Source organism: Delphinus delphis, chromosome 15, assembly GCF_949987515.2.
Source record: "Delphinus delphis chromosome 15, mDelDel1.2, whole genome shotgun sequence".
Taxonomy (NCBI): domain Eukaryota; kingdom Metazoa; phylum Chordata; class Mammalia; order Artiodactyla; family Delphinidae; genus Delphinus; species Delphinus delphis.
The window spans coordinates 54,839,526-54,857,208 of record NC_082697.1 but is presented as its reverse complement, the minus strand read 5'-3'; the positions used below and the strand labels follow the sequence as shown (position 1 = coordinate 54,857,208).

Genomic DNA, 17,683 nt, shown 5'->3' with positions numbered 1-17,683 from the left:
TCACGGCTGCCTGTGCCTCAGTTTCCCCATCTGTAAAAACGGGTACCTAATAGTACCCACGGACTGAGGATCGTTGTAAGGATTAAATGAAAAGAGGCACATGAAGCACGTAGCACAGTACCTGGCACTCAGTGTTTGCTCGATAAATGTGAGCTCTTATTATCATCACCCTTAATACAACGCTGTTATAATATTAAGTCCTCAATACATGTGATTGGCCATTATTACCATCATTGTTGCTTTTATGATTTTCTCAGTGCTTCCCAGGGTAGGCATTTAATAAATGTGGTAGGAATCTCCTAACATGGTTCCCAAAGATCCCTGCCCTTGTGTGACTCACTCCCCTTGGGGGTGGACTAGATTAATGGACTGATTTCTCACAAACAGAGTAGAGCAGGAGTGATGAGACATCACTTCCAAGACGAGGTAATAAAATGACTGTGTTTTCCATCTTGGGTGAACTCTCTCACTCTCCCTGGAATTGCTTATTCTGGGGGAACGAGGAAACTTGACATACGGCAGCCTTCTAATGAGATCCATGTCAGTGAGTTGGGCAGCAGACATTCTGAGGCCGACCGAGAGCCCCACGAGAGAGCTCAGAGGTGGATCTTACTCTGGTAGTGGCTTTGACAATGATTTTTGCACCACCCAACCCACCAAAACTACGGAACAAAGACTACTCCAGATTATGCTTCAGCTAAAGCATTCCTGACCCAAAGAAAGTATGAGATAATAGATGTGTTGTTTCCAATCACTAAGTTTAGGTACCATGTGTTATGTAGCAGTGTAATACTAAGAAATAGTATTAGCTTTTATTTTCCATTAGAATGGAAGCTCCATGACTAAGACTTTTGAACGTCCTATTCACCACTTTGTCAAATATCTATCAGCATTCCTGGCACATAGCAAACGCTCAAAATATATTTTTCTATGAAGGATCGGGGCCAATCTAAAGATTCATTAATGTGGGAATGCCCAGTCCTTACCTGGAGCTTTTCATCAGCAATGTAAAAGAAACATACCAGGGGCTTCCCTGGTGGCGCAGTGGTTCAGAGTCCGCCTGACGATGCAGGGGACAAGGTTCGTGCCCCAGCCCGGGAAGATCCCACATGCCGCGGAGCGGCTGGGCCCGTGAGCCATGGCCGCTGAGCCTGCGCGTCTGGAGCCTGTGCTCCTGCTCCACAACGGGAGAGGCCACAACAGTGAGAGGCCCGCATACCGGAAAAAAAAAAGAAAAAAGAAACATACCATTTCTTCATGAAAGGGATGACACCAAATGCAAAAAAGAAATATCTTTTGGACCTGTATTTGAGGAACATTATGTAACACATGATTTTTAGGCAAATGCTTTCATATAGTCCTTAAACCTTATCCTGTTTGCAACCTCAAATCCCTTCTCCACTCCTAACAGCATTACCTTCAAGGCCAAGTGACCCTTCCCTACCCAGACAATTTTCCAACCAACAAATACTGTGTATTCATCAGTCAGCTTTGGCTGTCTGCAAACCACAATAGTTACCACACCTAAAGCTAAAGACAGCAGTAAAGAAAGACAGAGTTTGGCACATAAACAGAAAGGAAGCAGTTGCCGGACAGATATCAGGGTGTTCCGTGTGGCTAAACCCGGAATTGAGGTGGAGAGTAGAGACGAAAAAGCTACAGGGGCTCTCATTTCCAGCCAGGCAGGGGAAGAAAGGGAGAGATGCATCTCAGCCTTGAAGAGACTGTGCCCAGGAGAAGAAGGCGTTTCAGAACCATTTAAATGCCAGAAGGGAAAGATCTTGAACTAGAGGAGATGAATACATGGTATTCAGTTCTCATTAGGCCCATGGTGTCGGTTTCATTTGGAACCATGTTCCAGTGCTAATTTTCACAGTGCTTGAGTGCTTCTTAAAATGAAGAGCACTCACTCATGATTTGATGCAGACTGCATGGCCCATTTCTGTGCCTTTATTAAAGGGTACAGTGAGCATATATGTCCTTCCCAGGGGTAGAAATTTAGAGCTGTTAGATATATGACCTTGGACCTCCACAGCAAAATGGCAGCTCCCCCAGGTACTGATATTTTTTCATACTGACTTGGATGTAAAATGTCCAAAATGTGTGTTGCACACATGCATACACACGCACACACACATCACTTTCCTAGTTGTTTTGTATTTTGCAACTTTTTGAACACCACATAAGGAATGCTTTGCCTCTGAAAACTAACTCATCTCTTAGATGCAACTAAGAGTTAATAACTCAAAGGGTTTCAATTTTTCTTTTTAAGGTGGCTCAAATCTGAGGTAAGAGACCATTTTGCCAAATACGAGGTGGGAGTTTTTTGCTCATAAAGCTCATTGTACATCCACTATTGGTCATATAATTACAAAACTAAGCACTCACCATGCTAAAGCACAATGGGTGATTTTTTTAAAAGCCTCAAGGCTTCCACTTCTAGGAATACATTCTATTAAAAAATTCACCCACGCACACAGAGGTGCCCGTCCTGAGATGGTTGTGTAGCACTGATGATAACTGTGAAAACTGGTGGTGAAGAGGGACTTAATATCCATCAACAAGGGAGTGAATATTCAAATAAATGAGGACACATTCATAACATAAGGGATTTATTGTAGCTTTAAAAAAGAATGAAACTGATGCACACATTCTGACATACAAAGATTTCCAGAATGTACTGAGTGGAAGGATGCTGAATCAGAAGAGACCATAGTATGTTCCTCTAGGCTAAAATAATATGTATCTATATATTCATAATGTGGATGTGCATTCAGTTGAACTATATAATACATTGCTATTTTTATAAGCCTAAGTGGTCAAATATCAGCAGTGATATGTGGTCTGACCTACTATATATCTAGAAAAAAGGAGAAAGATATCTAATATATATCTAGATAGGGTATTGCTGGAACCTTGTCAACAGGAGGGGAATGGGGTGAGGGGTGAAGAAAGAAGAGGGACTTTTGCCATTTGCTTTGTGAGCATCTTTACTGTTTAGATATTTTACCAGTCTCTTCCACTTAAACATGTGATAAAAGAAGCCACCAAAGTCCAGAAAAGGTAGGGGACTACTCATATCTGAAAAGAATGGAAGCTGCATCTTCAATCTTCACTCAAATCAACTCATAGGATATCGCTCCTCAGAGAGCTCACTCTTGAGTTGACTGTGGTCTGGCATGTGACAGAAAACGTGGAGACATTTAATTATCCATCCCATCAGGCTCCTGAAGCCTTCTCTGAATCGAGTTAGGTGAGTTTGAGTCACCCTTTTATTATGGAATGACAATCAACAGCATCGTTGACCCCTTAGAGGATGGAAGCACTTGCAGGAATGGTCCCTAATTGGATGCTTTCCCCAAAAAATCAGTTAAATCAGCTAAGTAGTGTCTTATTGCTAACATCACCATTATTGATTGCTCTCATTACTATTATTCCTGTTCCAAAAATAATATGATGGAGACCTAGAAAAGATGAATGATCTTTGACACACAAGTAACAACTGCAGAAATGGAGCTCAAACCTGGGTCTTCTGAATTAAGGTCCCATGAACTTATTACTTTGACACACACACACACACACACACACACACACACACACACACGGACTTTACATACTGAGGCTAGATTTAAGAGAACCTTAAATTATTAGACCAAAGCATTAAAAAAAAAATCCCATAACAGTGTGTGTGCAGCTATTAAACGTTCTGAACGTAAGAGTGACAATGTTGGCAAGAGAAAAAAGGGAACCCTTGTACACTGATGATGGGAATGTAAATTGGTGTCGCCACTATGGAAAACAGTATGGAGGCTTCTCAAAAAAACTAAAAACACCCATATGACCCAGCAATTCCACTCCTAGGTATTTATCCAAAAAAACCCCAAAACGCTAATTTGAAAAGATACATGCACCCCAATGTTCATAGTAGCATTATTTATAATAGCCAAGACACGGAAGCGACCTAAGCGTTCATCAACAGATGAATGGATAAAGGAGATATGATATCTATATCTATATCTGTATCTATATCTACAGATAGATAGACGGACACAATGGAATACTACTCAGCCATAAAGAATGAAATTTTGCCATTTGCAACAACATGGATGGACTTGGAAAGTATTATGCTAAGTGAAATACGTCAGACAGAGAAAGATAAGTACTATACGATATCACATACATGGAATCTTAAAAAAATAAAACAAACCAGTGAATATAACAAAAAAGAAACAGACTCACAGATGTCGAGAACTAACTAGTGGTTACCAGTGGGGAAAGGGAAGGGGGAAGGGGCACGATACGGGTAGGGAATTAAGAGACATAAACCACTATGTGAAAATAAATAAGCTGCAAGGACAGGGAATATAGCCAATATTTTCTAATAACTACAAATGGAACATCAGCTTTAAAAGTTGTGAATCACTATACGTCAACTATACATCAGTTGTACATCAACTATACCTCAGTAAAAAAAAGTGACTTGATGGGCAAAGTCCCTCAAGAGGATTAGTTTGTTGATTGTGTACAAAATAAACGGCATATAATGACACAGATAAAGTTTAGGGGATTCTGATTTCTTCTCATCAGGAACTTTAATAATTGAAGACTTGGTATAATGCCTAAAACCATACTTTATTTTTGTCTTTAACAAAATCTCTGTCTCTATTTGTTGGTTTGTTTGCCTCTCTCTCTCCTTTGCTCCCTCCCTCACCCTCTTCTCTTGTCTCATGCGAAGTACAATTTGTATAGGTCAAGTTATATCTGTCCTTCAAGGATTAAGTCTGCAAGAATTCAGGGTGAGAAGTGACCTTATCAACTATGAATGAGACCACTTGCAGTATCTACTAAGTCAAAAATCTCCTGATCAATGTATACGTGTGGATGTTAGCCCTGGGGTTATAAAGTTGATTTCCCTTCTCCGAGGGGAAAAAAATCAAATAAATTTGCCAGCATCTTGAAAATATAAAAGGTATAAAATAACCACCAGAATAGTTTTATAAAGACCAGGTCCTTTCAGATTAATCTAATCTCCTTCAGTAGAAAAAAGTTTTATACCAGGCACAGGTATGAACCATTTTTATCCAAGCAAATACTTAGTAATTTACTCCTAAAACCCCCAGGATACCTAGATATTTCTTCATCTGGTTTAAAACACAGGGGATATGATGGTAAAGCTGATATATTCAGTAACTCTTCTATCCCTCACTCCCCCCTCCCCTCAACAGCAGAACTGTGTTACACACAGCACACATTTAAAAATGTAATATAATCAAAGGAAGCATTATTCTTACAAAGCCTATTAAAAGAGCTAAGTAAATTCATACAGTATAATAAAAATGATTTATTTACTATGAGAAAAAAATGGAAGGGAAAATAGTGCAGCTCAACTCCATCTGCAAAATCAGGTTCCCATAGAATATTAATCTTCATTGATTAGCCTGGAAGAAAAGTAAAGCTTTACACTTTTACTTTTACGGTGTAAGTTAATTCAAATACTTCAATTTGACAAAGCCCCATCTGATCACATTGAACTCCTTAATACCAAGCACTGCAGAATATTCTGTTTGTTTCTTGAAATCATCAATTTATGTCCAACAACATCTGTAGGAAAATGAGATTTGCCAAATGTCTCAAGATAGGGAACCATAGATTCTGGGCTTTTTGAGAAGAGCAGTTTTCTTAACATTTCTTTTTCACCATGTCCTCTGGAAGAATAAGAAAGGAATGAAGACTTCCCCCACCCCCAGAAGTATTATTTAATGCCCCATTCCAGGGGTACGTGGATTCCTTGGTGTCCATCCATAAACAAAGGTTAAGAATCCTACTTTTATACGGCAAGTGGCCCTGGTGAAAATCACACATTGTTTACCACCCATTACTGTTTTGGAGGCTTGAATAAATACAGACATTTCAGTCTTTGGTCACTGATTTTCTCCTGTGACACTGTCATTTTGTCGCATTATTTTTACAATAACAACCACCAAAAAATGAGTCATGTGTCAGGACTATTAATGCCAGTTTTTATTTTGTCAGGCCTCTGCCTCATTTAACTATGCAGAGAGCATATGGTTTAGGGTCCTTTGTGTCCCCAGGTAATACTCCAAATGTCACCAAAGCAACTAGACTAATCCTTGTGCCAGAGATCTCTGCTCACTGTAACCGCTGAGCACATGAAGGTCTTGGATTTTACAGCAAAAATAACCAGCCTGTTCAGTCTCTCTTGAAGCCTGAGCCCTTTGTTGAATCGTTCAAGCTTAACTCCATCCGTACTTGCTGTGATGGGCAGGCAGTTTCGTCTCTCTGCCCCTCAATGTCCTCAGCTGTAAAGTGGAGATGATGTCATTAATTATTAATATTAGCAAACTTCTGAATATCCAGGTGAATGAGAACGTCTCTGCTCTTGTGACAGGATCAGGACCGTCTGTTTTATTCAGCAAGCTTCCTCAATAATCTGGAGCATGGTTTATCATTATAGGTTTGTCTGTGAGATGATGTGACACGTGGCTCTCTCCCTTGCATGAAATAAAGGTTCAATGAAGGCAGTAACTTGGTCTCAATGTCCCACCATCACATGACCAGCATGTAGCAAAGAAAGTGTCAGTCCCAAGGAAAATGTCAATTCATATTCATTAAATGAATGAATGAATGAAATGGCCCAAGGTGCTCAGCTCATTATTTTTTCTGTGTGGAACTGGCTCCTCTTCTTTTCTTCACCTAGAGACCCTTCACTCCTTGAACCTAATGGTGTTATTAAGCAGAGGAGGAAATTCGGTCCCTATATGGCTGTCCTTATTCTTAGTGTCCCTTTCCCTAAGTCTGGGCTTGGGAGCCCTGGGTTCTGAGAAGTTATACCACCACCTTATCCAGCCTCCAACCACAAAGATTCTCCTCTTCTAAGCTGAGTCATCTATCCCACACCTAGTTCACAGATGCCCGCCCTCACTGGTCCAAAGGAGCATCACCTTCCAGGTGGGGTGTATCCACCTGGGGACATCACCGTCCTTCAGGGATCCATATTGCTTTAGGGTTCTGAGAGGCAGTTAATGAATCATTCATCTCATTAGCAGTAGGGAAATCCAAAAAGAGGGTTTGCTTGCAGGGACACCCCGCCTTCTATTTGTTTGTTTCAGGGCATGGTAAAGGGAAAGAGAATAGCAACCTGAGAAGACTGCGGCATTAAACAATTATAAGACACCCCAAGCTAAATATTAGAAAATATATGTGCATCCTTTACTTACTTTTTTCTTTTTTTTTAACATCTTTATTGGAGTATAATTGCTTTACAATGGTGTTTTAGTTTCTGCTTCATACAGCCACCTTGGAGAACAGTATGGAGGTTCCTTAAAAATACTTATTTTATCTATTTATCTACTTTAAAAATCTAGTTCAACAAAACTGTAAATCCAATGCATGAACGTTATAAATATTTAAAATAATTCAAAGAGGTCACCCTTTGCCCATCCTAGCTTCCCTGATCCCTAGCAGTAGTTTTTCAAGAGTTAACAGTGTCTGCTATCTCTTTATACTGCACATATATGGCCCCTTTTCCATCCTATTAACAAATGGAAGTCTACCACAGATGCTGTTGCGCTTCTTGCTTTTTTCTCCCTTTAACCACACATCTAAGAGTTTGTCCAATGTCAGTGCAGATGAATCAACCTCATTCTTTTCATAAATGCACAGTATTCAGTCATAAGTGTGTAGCATGACTTGTTTAACTGGTCCCTACCTTGATGAGCATTTAGAAGCAGCAAACAAGGTTACATGAGCCTCATTATACATGCACCTTTGTGCACATGGGTAAGTATATATCTAAGGTAAATTTCTACCAGTGAAAGTAGAGGATCAAACAAGATGGACATTTTTAATTGCAATGGCTGTTGCCAAACTCTGGTATTAATTTAAACTTCTGTGTGCAGAGTCAGCTTTCATATTTTACAATCAATTAATAATATATTTAACAAGTCCCAGTGAACCATGCTCAAACACACAAACACATGTGGGCAAATATAGGGTGTAAAGTAATTATCTCATCCACTGCCATATACCCAGTACCTAGAAAAATATCTTGGAAATAGTAGGTGCATAATAAGTGTTTACTAGATAAATGGATGGATGGATACGTTTTATACTGTCCTTTGAATAGTTTAACGTCTAAAAGGTTACATTGCTCAGCAAGTTGTGAGTACTTTAAAATTCACTGGGAAGCAAGCAAAAGAACAAATTGTATATAAGTAAGATTAAATGAAGAGTTTCTTTATAGTTACTGGAAGGACAGTGGGCATATCTTTGTAAGCACACACACACACACTCCCTGCACGTGAGTTCTCAATTAATCTGTTTTTCCCACACTTCTGATTCCAAAGTTGATGTTCATGATGACCCCAAGGCTGTTCTGAATCATCAGAGATTAAATTATGTCGAGCACAGTTTTAGCGAAGTGTATTTTATTTCCTTCTAATTAGCTGAAAATTGGTCATCCCCACATCTTATTTCTGGGATCAGAATGATTAAGCAGCATCTTCCTTTGCTTCATCTCTTCATCGCTCTGCCCCTACTTGCTCAACCTTTTGTCATTTTCACCCTCTTTATCTTTTCTGGGTCAACTGTATATTCCAAAATGATAATGAAGGGAAGATAAGGGGAGATAAACTCTATATTTCAAGTCAGAAAATCTCTCCACTCTTCAGAGTCAAGCAAACACATGTTCTGGACCTCAACTATAGAAAAAGAGATTATTGTTAAATGACTTTTAAGATCCTTTTCTGACACAAAAGACATATGGAAAAAAAAAAGATTAGAAGACTTGAATTCTGTGTAGGCTCAATGGCTATAAAAAGTAACCCCACCTACTCTAGGATTCCATTTATATAAAATTCTAGAGTAGGCAAACTAATGTATAGGCACAGAAGGCAGATCAGCCGTTGCCTTGGGGAAGGCAGGAGGGCAGGAGCTGGAGGGGGAGAGGACAAAGGGGCAGGAAGAAACTTCTGGGGGATGGAGATGTCCCGTATCTTGGTTGTAGCGATGCTTTGCTGGTGTGTATATACATCAAAACTTATCAAAGTGCGCACTTTGAATATGGGCAGTTCATTACACATTGTTCCTCAATAAATCTGTTTAAAAATAAAATAAACCTCTTGAGCAAGGAGGATAATGTACAAGAAGCAAGAAGTTCTAAGTCGAGGTCTAGCTCTCACCCTGGAGCGGTCCCCTTCTTAACCCATTCTGAGCTAGTAACATCTCCAGAATGTGCTATGCTTTTGTACATACTCTCTACCTTCCCTTGGAAGGTCTTTCAGCCCCTGAAGGAAGGCCCCAGTCTTGCTTGCTGACCTCATCATGTGCCTCTCTCCCTCTTGCTTACTACCTTAAAGCCATTCTGACTTTGAACCTAAATCACCTATTTCAGCCTTGGAGATTCTGTACCTTCTGCTCCCCAAATGCCTAGAATGTCCTTCCATTGGCTCTTTGCATGGCTGGTCCCTCTCACTTTGGGAATCAGCTTTAATATCTCTTCCTCCAAGAATCCTTTCTTGACTAGCCCATCTGCAAATCCCACATATATCCTGCATAGCACTTACCAAGCTGCCATCATGCATTCATTTACTTGGTTTGCCTGTTTACTGTCTGTCTCTTACACTGGGATGCAAGCTTCAGGTCATCAAGGATCTTGTCCCACTTCTCACTGTTGCATGCTCACTGCCAAGAAGAGTGCCTGGTACATTAGAAATACTGGTTCAATTGATTCCTTAATATTCTATTTTGTTTGCTTATGTATCTGTTGAACACTGTTCATCAGACACCTTTTGGGTCATTTGTTCAGATCACTCCCTACTGAATTCACCCTAATAAATCTGGTGTTTCCAGGGAGCAGGGATCATGTGTTATGAATTCATATCTGAAGGGCCTAGTATGGGGCCCACACATAGTAGATTTTCAATCAATATTTGTTGAATTAAATGAAATCATTACACCAGAAACCAAACAATTGTTATTATGCCAGGGCCTTGAGATAGACTTATTTTCAAAAGAAAAAGTCTTGAAGTGCGTAGAAAACCCAAATGTTTAAGAATAAAGGCAATGAGTAGTCTTGAAACAATGACCTAATGAACTGTAAGGGATTTCAAAGACTTAAGACTTAAATCATCACTAAAAATCACCAGGGGTGTTTGTTCTTTTGTTGGTTTTATCACCAGAAATGTAAAATGAACAATGTAAAGTTATAAAATACTTTTCAATCTGATTCTAGCATTTGCCAATTCTCAGCTAACTTTACCACGTAATTAGCCAACACTGCCCATTCTTTGACCAGAATGTGTGACAGAGTTATCTCTAGAGATAGAAACACACACATTCTCTCTCTCTCTCTCTCTCTCTCTCTCTCTCTCTCACTCACTCACACACACACACACACACACACACACACACACACACACAGAGCCATCATGCACCTGGAAGTTAAGAACACAATGGAACACACAGGTGTACTAGATTCAAAGACATGAACTATGCCTTCATAGTTCATGGTGCTATTACATATCCACAGCAAAGGCGTTTCAAGGAGTAAGGAAGAATTCAACAGAGAGATACTAAATAGTGCTAAGTATTCTAGAACATTTTCTCAGTCCCATGAATACCAGAGATTTGTGTCATAAGCAATCTTATTAGACAGAGTCATTTTAGAGAGCTGTCACTAGCAAGGACTAAGCATGGAACAATTGCTTTTCTTGTCTAGCATCCATTGCCCACCTTTACCTGTCTTGAGTGGAACAATACCTCCTCCATTCTCAGATCAAATGTTGCAGAGAAGATGAAAGCTCTTGCCTTCATGGGTCGTCATGAGACTCAGAGCTGGTCAGTCACCACATACTACTGCCGACCACTGTGATTGGCCAATGGGTCAGCATATATCCTTAGCTGAACCAATAAGAGGCAGTCCTGGGGCTTTTGCTTAAAGACTTTGGGGGCAGAGATGTTCTCTTTCAGCTAAAGGTGCTTAGCTAGAAGAACATAAGCTTGAAGTTGCTGGTGGCTACCAGGAAGAAAGGCTTTTTCTGTGACTGAAGCCTACATCAAAGAAAGCAGAGCTGAGAGAAGGAAAGACAGAGATTTCTGAGAATATTATCTGAATTTCTGGGTGCAGCTGTGTCTGAGATCTACCTCTTGGACTTTTCCATTTTGTATGCCAGTATATTCTCCATTTATGTGTGATTTTTGTCTAAGCCTATTTGAAGTGGTTATTTTTGCCACTCACAACTGAAAGAAGGCAGAGAAATACTCAATAAAAGAGCAAATGGTTGAAGATTCCCTTGGTATTAGATTCCCTTGGTTTACTGCCCTTGTCTCCATTGACTATGAACTGAAACCAACATGAAAAAGACTTGTCTTCTGGTGTCATAGTTTAAATATCCACACTAAGGAGTCAGTGATCTAATAGAAAGAAGTCCTGAATTGACTACAAAAGACCAACATTCTCATCCCATTTTACCATTTATTTTAAAGCCAGGCAAACTGGGCCTTGAGCAACGTTTTTACTTTTCTACACCTCACTTTCCCTAGCTATGATTTAAGTATAGTTTCCCTCCATCTCAGATTTAGGGCAGTCTGTTCTAATCAGAGGGGCATAATCCCCTGATGGGGATGAGGTGAGATGCCAGATTCATTTAGAAGCTTTTTCAAACTACACTGGTTCTCTGCCATGAGAAGGCACAAAAACTATTGGTAATACAATATATCTTCAATTTTGTTGTTGGAAGGTGTGGGAGGGGAGGTACGGGCAGAGTTTAGAGGTTAATGATGTTGAGTCTCCAGTACAGTGCCTGACATTCAACATGTGAATGCTGTTTTTATTATTTAACTTGGCCTTAATTTATATATAAATTTAGGAAGTGCACATATATAATCCTAAAATTGCTATTCTGGTATCATATGGAATTGCTTTGTTTAACAAAGAATTTTAGATCTTGTATGTGAAAAATATAAAAGAAAGGTTAAATTCTGTTTTTGCTCTTGTTACTACAAAATAGGGGGCAAAGTTGTCTTAACCAGCAGATGGTTGACAGATTCTAAGTGGCCATGCATGTTTGAAAGAGAGGCTCAGGTTAGCAAACAGAAACAGCTGTTTGAGTGTTCTCACAGTCGTGAAGAGCTTTTGCAAATGGTACCATTAGGCTCTGGTAGTTTCTCATGGCTTAGAGTTAAATGCATTTTAGGTCACAGGACTGGAGACTTCTGAAAGTGTTCACCTTGGAGGTGCTCATATATACAGATTATACCAATTCTGATACCACTAGGCTTGCTGGTTAGTATGTCCTATACGAGGCATATTCATTCGTTTATTTATATTGCTTTAAATTATTTTTATTAGGTAAATATCACATGTACATAACAGATACAATTAGAAACAGCAGAGAGGCAAGAAAGAGGAAAATAGCAAACAGCTGTACCAACCACTGTTGCCATCTTGGTGTATATACACACTTTTACAAATGAACTACTGCAAGGTTAATCTGGAGATTAACTTTCTGGGTTCAAATCCTGGCTCTCTGCCACTTATTAGCTCATAAATTTAAGGAACTTTATAACCTCTCTGGTCCTCAATGTCATAACATGCATAGTGGGGATAATAATAATATCTTCCTTCATATCATTATTATTTTTAAGGTATTTCAAGTGGGACCTTATTGAATATACCTTTTTCTCATCTACCATTGCTAAACTTAGCAAAGAGTCTCTTTCACATCAATTATTATACTGCATTTCTAAATTCAGTAGGACTGAAGATGGGCCACTTCCTTGTTAGAATGCAAGTTCCATGTGAAAAAAGGGCCCAGTCAGCTTCATTTGCTGTTTTATCCTCAGCATCAGGCCTAATGCCTGGCCCTTCATAAGCAATTCCATAAATGCTTATTCATTGCTAAACTGGCTTGAGACTGGGCACATCATGAACTCAAGATAGTTCAAGTTCTGGAAATCAAAATTGGTACAAATGCAGCAGAATGAGGTCATTGGTTTTCCATCCCCTCTTTAAAAAATCACAACTTGGAAGGCGACGGATGACTCTTCAAATGGTGTAACATACAATAACATCTTATGCAGAAGACTTGGAAAGCACCCACACTTTTCAGAAACAGTTTTCCATTATCTTTTTAGATGCGGAGAGAATTAGGGAGAGAGTTAGACATGGAAATAGAGAGAAAAAAGAAGAAGGAAAGAGAGAGAGGAAGGAAGGAAGGGAGGGAGGGAGGGAGGGAGGGAGGAAGGAAGGAAAAGAGAGAGAGAGAGAGAAGGAAAGAAAAAAAAAAGATGTGTATGTATGTGTGTGTGTATCCATACACAGAAACAGAGTTAGGCTCAAGCTTGCAATTGTATCATCCATTCTCCATGTGAAGGTTCAATCAACTCCAACACTGAAAATATACTTGCAGCACTCAATCGAAGTACATGCATTTTTGGTTTGAAAAGTTCTTTTGAAATTACACTGTGTTTTCTAATCTCAAAAAAATTGCTGGTTGGATGATTTTCATTTCTTTGTAAAATGACAAGTGATACTTCATTTTTTAGCAAAAGGTTAATGTTAAGTCTCCAAACTTTATAAATTGTACTTTCTCCATAAAATAAACTATTGCATGCTGTTGTGCAAGATTAGTGAGAAATGTTCATACTGTTGAAAATAGATGAATTTTGCATTCCAAGGTGACAAGTGCAATGTCAGACCCAATCAATCGATCACTGCATAATTATTATTGCAAATGATCCATATCCACGCTGCGAACCTTAAGGGGAATTTAATGAAGCAGTAAGCACATCAATAATAAGATCTACTCTGGTCTCTATTAAATCTCAAGATTCATAAATATCCTGGCATGTTTTATTCTCCCTTTAAATCCTGTGAAGACACCTAAAAAAGTGAATGCTTGAAGGCTACTATTTAACACTTCACTAAAGACAATTCTAAGGCTTTCAGTAAGATTTAGGCTCAGTATCGGATCCTTCTTTACATACAGGCTAATGGAATCCAGTAGTCTATGGATATATACAGGATAGCGTTCCTCTGCAAAGTTAGAATCAAGGTAGACATGTTTCATCTCCCTTTTCAAATTTGCATTTCCACAGACAAAACCCCTGCAAATAGCAGCTGAACGGGGATCCAATGACCAAGAAGAATATTTCTTTCTGAAGAGAGAAAGAGTGGATCCTGGCCGGACTTTGCTTGCCTACACTGTGTTCCTATGTATGAGTTAGATAAAGGCATCCTCCTCTGGGCAGGACCAGCCCAATTTGGGTGTAAGGATTGGCAGCTTATGTAATCTCTGTGCAAATAAAATGAATCTGGGTGGATGCAGCACCAGGCTATGACACACAGCTTGGTGAGGGGAGTCAAGACTGTGTTTCATCCTTGTCTCAATGCTTTGGTGCAGTTCACCAATTGTACAGTCCCCAGACATGAGACGCAGACAAACCAGAGCCACATGGTACTGGTTTAGAAGTCAGACATTCCAACTTCTTGATTTCTGGGCATCAGCCAAGTTCTGATATCAAGACAGGCTGAGAGCAGGGACAGGCTTGGGAACAACACTTACACCTGTCTTGGGTGGCAAACAAACACGTCTAAAAAACATGTCATATGTTGAATACCAACTTTACATAGTTTTGCTCTCACAAAATACATCTTCTAATAAACTTTCATCTTAGCCTTAACTGTCATATGATCTTTTCAAACAGTGTCACTTTTCAATATGTGATCTGCTCCCCTTCTACAAATGCTTCTGACTGTGTAAATGGGTACATCATTTTTGTCTCTCTGAGGCTCTTTCTTCCATCTAAAACTCTCTGGTGTCGCTCATATATGCACTGCTATAGCCTATGACTGCTACTACCAATACTGTGGAATGTAACTCAGAGATTTCTTTCCATCACATATGAGAGTATTAATTTTTTCCTGAATTCCCTCTTACCTTCAATCAATAGTGCATTCTCCAAGCACAATGGTACATCACAAAGGTCTCCAGGCTAACGGAGGGTTGGCACAGCACTGCCTTAGTTTCCATAGCTGCCATGCTGGTGCAGAAAGAATAAATTCCTAGCCAGGGGAGTGAGTCCTACACAGGTCAAGGGATACTTGTATATACAGCTTTCACTGTCTTAATCCTGGGCACACAGCTGCAGGAAGGCACCATCTACTCTCTAAATAATACTGTAGCCTGAGATGATTGGCTTTTATTCTCTTCCAAACAAAAACTTGAGAAGATATTCAGTGTATTTAAATAACTCAGTATCAGATATCCTTGTCCATAATATTTTTTCCCGTGCCAATATTTATTTCCTTGGGATATAATCCTTTCTCAGATCATAAAGTACACATTTCTCTCTTTTAAAAACAATCTTTATACTTGCAAACTAACCTCTAAAAATGTTTAGCAGTTTAGATTCCCACCAAAATTGCATGAGAATGAGTACTCTCAAACTCTGGCAAGCACTCAGTATATTACCCTTTTCAATCTCTCAATTTAACAAAACACTTGCTTTAGTTTGCATTTATTTGACATTGGGGAGGATGAACATAATGTCCTATATTTATGTCCATTTTTTTTTCTGTCTGAAAAATCTGTTCACTCTCCTTTGCCCACTTTGTACAGTTTTAACGTTGTTACTATTCAGTTCATTAATATTTATCACGAGTTATGTTAAAATAAAATTTTAAAAACTATGTCCAATAATAAGAAAATGGGTAAGTAAATTATGGTACATCTGAATGCTAAAAAAAAAGGATGCAGTCTTTAAAAACTCATATTTTCAAGTAAATGTAGTAACATCAGAAAATGCTCCTAAAGTAATCTGCATGAAAATACAAAGGAAAAGGATATCCAAGTAAATTCAGATATATAGATTTTAAAACACGGAAAATTTTATCAAAATATTAAGAGTGGGAGTCATAGGTTAGGGGATTGGTCATTTTATTCATATTTTGAATTCTGTATAATGTCAAAGTATTTTTATTTTCATAAAGAAAGTAATCATTATTCTTTTTTAAAAGAACACTTTTCTAGGGCATTTTCTTCTACCCATTTTTCAGAACACAGATACTAAGACCCAATATTGATTCATTCCTTTAGAGCCCAAATTTTAAAACTGCTTGTATCTGCTATTATCTTTTCTCTCCATCCTTCTCTGAAGCTTTTTTCCCGCTCTCCTTGAGAGTTAATTAGTAATAGGCAAAAAAGGAACATAAGTTCTCCCTTTGCAGGGCAAAACACTGAGCTAGGTCCTGTCATTTCATCCTTAAGGGTCTACAGGTTTTATGCCCATTTTAAAGAGGGTTAATAAAATGGTTGAGATCCCACAGTGAGAACATGGTACAAAATGAGTTTGAACCCATGCCTGGGTGGCTCCAAACTCCTCGCTTTTCAAGCCGTTTCCCACTGCAGCTAGATGGAGGGGTTGGACCTGCAGTGTGCACACCCACCCTCATCCTTCACCTACATTCATGCAGAAGATGCTCTTTGTTATAATAATAACGATAACTATGGTTAGAGCTCACTCTTACCAAACACCTACTACCTGCCACGTATGATTCTAGGTACCTCTTTTGCAGTACATTGTTTGATCTTCATTACAACCTTTTGAGAAAGGTACAAATCAAGGGTGACGTGCCAAATATTGAACAAGCAATATCATTTGGTCACCAACCAACCAGAAGGAAGCAACAAATATATATGGAATACAAAAAAAAAAAAATGGTTCTAAAGAACATAGGGGCAGGACAGGAATAAAGATGCAGACATACAGAATGGACTTGAGGACATGGGGAGTGGGAAGGGTAAGCTGGGATGAAGTGAGAGAGTGGCATGGACATATATACACCATCAAATGTAAAACAGATTGCTAGTGGGAAGCAGCTGCATAGCACAGGGAGATCAGCTCAGTGCTTTGTGACCACCTAGAGGGGTGGGATAGGGAGGGGGGGAGGGAGACGCAAGAGGGAGGAGATATGGGGATATATGTATATGTATAGCTGATTTACTTTGTTATACAGCAGAAACTAACACACCATTGTAAAGCAATTATACTCCAATAAAGATGTTAAAAAAAAAAAAGGGTGAGGCAAGACTGAAAAGGGAAAAAAAAGGCTGCCAGCTGTAAGCAACATGTATGGCACTCAGGAATCCAGCTCAATACCTGCTGAATAGCAACCTCGTGCAGCAGTATTAGCCCCATTTTAAAGATGGAGAAATGGAGGGTTACATGTGGATAATCCTGGAAGGGTTTGATTTTGAATACGTTTCTGCCTCACTGCAAAGTCCATGATCATAACCATTGTAACGTCCTATGTCCTCAGAAGAAACATGTTATTATCTGTATATGATAAATGATTGTACACGGTTTAATGTGAGTGTATGCGTCTGTTTATAAAATCCCTTTGCTTTCACAAAGTATGCTGCCTTTGGCTTTGGCTTAATTTTTCAAATGAAAGAATGGCGTTAAGAGTTTTGGCCCCTTTCACTGGTTTAAAACATTGAGGGCTTCGGGGAAAATGTGAAGTTATCATGCGTATGAAAAAAAAAGTCCTTTCCCTTCTGTCTGACTCTCAATCCTCCATTAACTAATTGTGCTCCTGTTCTCATTTGTAGCTCTTGCCTCTTTGATTAGCCTTTTAATTTAGCACATTAACAACACTCTC

The 17,683-nt window shown here is 39.1% G+C and overlaps 1 protein-coding gene across 10 annotated transcripts in view; it reads right to left on the bottom strand.

Moving 5' to 3' along the window:
• RBFOX1 (RNA binding fox-1 homolog 1) overlaps positions 1-17,683 on the bottom strand; it is a 1,483,287-nt gene that overhangs the window by 556,775 nt on the left and 908,829 nt on the right. The window lies entirely within an intron of this gene.